The sequence below is a fragment of the Temnothorax curvispinosus genome, unplaced genomic scaffold, assembly GCF_003070985.1.
Source record: "Temnothorax curvispinosus isolate PA1 unplaced genomic scaffold, ASM307098v1 QBEX01014772.1, whole genome shotgun sequence".
NCBI classification, from domain to species: domain Eukaryota; kingdom Metazoa; phylum Arthropoda; class Insecta; order Hymenoptera; family Formicidae; genus Temnothorax; species Temnothorax curvispinosus.
In genome coordinates, this window is record NW_020224552.1 from 4,878 (window position 1) to 8,078 (window position 3,201).

Below are 3,201 nucleotides of genomic sequence, written 5' to 3' on the forward strand. Positions count from 1 at the left end.
TGATATAGGTATGCCAAATATCACGATGTCATAAGGTCTCAATTTCTTAGTCTTCGTATGCCGTATTCTTAGTCTTCCATCACTTATAACCTGGAGGTATATAAAAAAATATTCTTTTCTTTCCTTTTAATGTTGGCATCATAAGAAAGTGTGCCAGCAATATTATACGATCAAAAATTTCACGTTAACATGTAAAAAAATTTTTAAATAAAATATTTACATTAATTTCGGAACAAGGTCTTTTCCCTGGTTTTTTACCAGTCATCGTTTTAAATTCTATTATTTTCTTTTGATCTTGTGGGACGGGAGTTAGGGCATCATTTTTCAAGCTAAGAGCCTCGAGATTATACCTATATATATATATATATTAGGATGGCAATATTTTTGGGTCAAAAATTTGATTTTAAGTCTCATCCCTTAAATTCGTTCTACAAATGAAGACCCTTGAAGAGCAGGCGCTGTAACTTAATATTTAGAGGTCGCTTAAAGCCTCTAAACATTAATTTTTTTTCGAAAAAGTGGTAAAAAAACTGCATTTTTCACTCATTTTCACTGCTAAATCTCTTTTAGTTACCTTATTAAAGTACCTGGCCATCAAGTTTGAGGTACAACACATGAAACAAAAATTTAAATATAAATAATTAATGCAATCTTTGACATAAGATTGTCTATAGCAAATATAAAATGATTTAATGAATTTAACCATTTTTTAACCATCCGCGGCTTATAATCTTGTTTTGTAAGTAAATATATTAAATGCCACTTTAGAAAAACATTCTATCATCTTCAAATTAAAGCCTCTCTAAAGTCATATAGTCAAAAAATAATGGTCGTTAATTGCTTCAAATATTGCTATTTTATTCAATAGTGCACTTAATGTAATTTTCTACATTGAATCCTTTTATTATTTTGGAAAATAAATTATATTATCAATATATTATTTAAATTAAGTCTACGTTTCCCGCAGGAAGTTTTCGTGCATCGCATTTATCATATTTCATATAGTTTACGCTATAGGTGATAATTTTAATGAATTTTGTATGTACTTAAAATCAAATTTTTGACCCAAAAATATTGCCACCTTAATATATATGTATATTATATAAACTATCGTGACACTTCAAGATTGAGGGTCCCGTTAGGAATGGACGAGGAAAATAGTCAAAATGCCATTTTTCAGTGACACAAGATTAATAGCAGCGATACAGTGAAATTCACAGCGATTTCGTAAAAGTAAGCATGACGAGAGAACGCCGCGTAAAACTTAATCAAACGCTACGATAGTGCCTCTGGGGATGGAATCTCCCTCTCGCAAGTGATATTCGGAGTCCAATGTAGGCGTATATAATCCAGATTGACCGAGGGCGAGTGTAATTTACGCCACGCGACGCTTAGCTGTTTGTTTTCTCATTTACGGTATCTATTTCTGGATTTTAGCGACCCTTCTTCATATTCCGCTGGTTTTCACGCCGAGCAATGTGGATCATGGCACATGGTTATTTGCTACCCTTTTTTTCACTACGCTGCGAGATTATTATGTATGCTAAGCTAGAAGTAGGAATGCGCTGTTTTTTTTAAATCCGCTAGAAGTAGGAATGCGCTGTTTTTTAAAATCCGATACAAGAATTACAAGATCACGTAAACACCTTTGCTATTTTGTCCAAATCATCGAAATTTTCGATAAATACTTTTTTCTGATTTGTACAATAAGTTGAAGTAGTTGTACGATGCGCGGTCAAAAGATTATTCTTACATTTATTTGTTACATTTTAAATTTCAAGATTAAAAGTCGGTAGATTTGTAGCCTCACAGCCGGATATTAAACTTCGCGTATACTGATATTTATTTTTTTACGTCGATGTGATTTTTATTTTGAATATAAAATTCATATTTTATCAATTGTTTTGGACATAGTTCTGAAAAGGTCATATATATTTGATCTAATCATACTTAAAAATCATAAAGTAGCGTTATACAAATTTTTCAATTCTCTATGTTTTTGTTATTTTATTGAAATCTATGGCCGGTATTCATAGTCGGATCTTATTTCAAAACCGTCTTAAGTAATATCTTAAGATGCTAATACGGCTCTGTGATTGGTTAATGACATCTTAAGATTGTACTTAAGATGGTCTTAAATATAAGAACCGGCTATGAATACCGCCCTAAGAGTGTGTAGGCAAAAAAATGTGAAGAAAATCAAAGAATAGTTTTATTGTCAAAGAAGCATATCGCTTCCATGCGATGTGTAATAATCGATCATCACGGGATAATGTGCTTGACAATGCGTTGTTTGTAACGACACCCATAGCAAATTAGACAATTTAAAAATCGACGCTGATATATACAACGCGATATAATATGCGACAAGTATAATGCAACTTCGACATTTATTTCGATCTAGACAAATTTGAAAATAAATATTTACCCTTACGAACTCCCTTTTAATGACCTTCTCCTTCACATATATTATAGAGATCACCCTCCTGAGTAACCTTCAGAAGGTTTTAGCCGTCTCGCTCGTTCTTTATTGAAAAATTATTAACAAAAAAGTTTGAAAAATATAACAGTTATTTTGAGTATTAAAAGGTATAAATAACTAACATGTGTGTAGAAATGGTAGATGCATATGAACGAAGAAAAGTCGTTTAAAGCAGTGAATCGTTAATATAGTGAACAGTCTTTTTGATATCTGTTAACTTAGCACCCCCCCAACAAAAAATCGGAATGACACATATACAGAAATTAAGTGCTCTTTATGTGCTAATTATGTGCTCTATTCACGATTTTTGTGCTCGAGCGGTTTCGCAGGAAATCGCAATTGAAAGTGGGGGTGCTGGCTTAACGTAAGCTAGCACCCCCACTCATTAAAATTTCATATAAAATAAAAAACTCAATATGCCAGAATTATGTGCTTTTTATGTGCTTTCAAATGCCTCAAACGAAATTAGTCTATCTGTAATAGTTTAAAAGATATACACAAAAAAAGATCTATATACTACTGATATAAGAGTAAAGTATCAGTTAAAATACAGAAAGCAAAATAATTCTTGTTTTAAAATGTTTCTCGATTAATGTGTTCTCGAAATATGCACAATGAAATTTTCGTACTCATCCCCTTCCACCGACCCGAACGTGAGCACCCCATACGTATGTACAAGAGTAAAGTACCAGTTCAAATACAGATAGCAAATTGGTTTT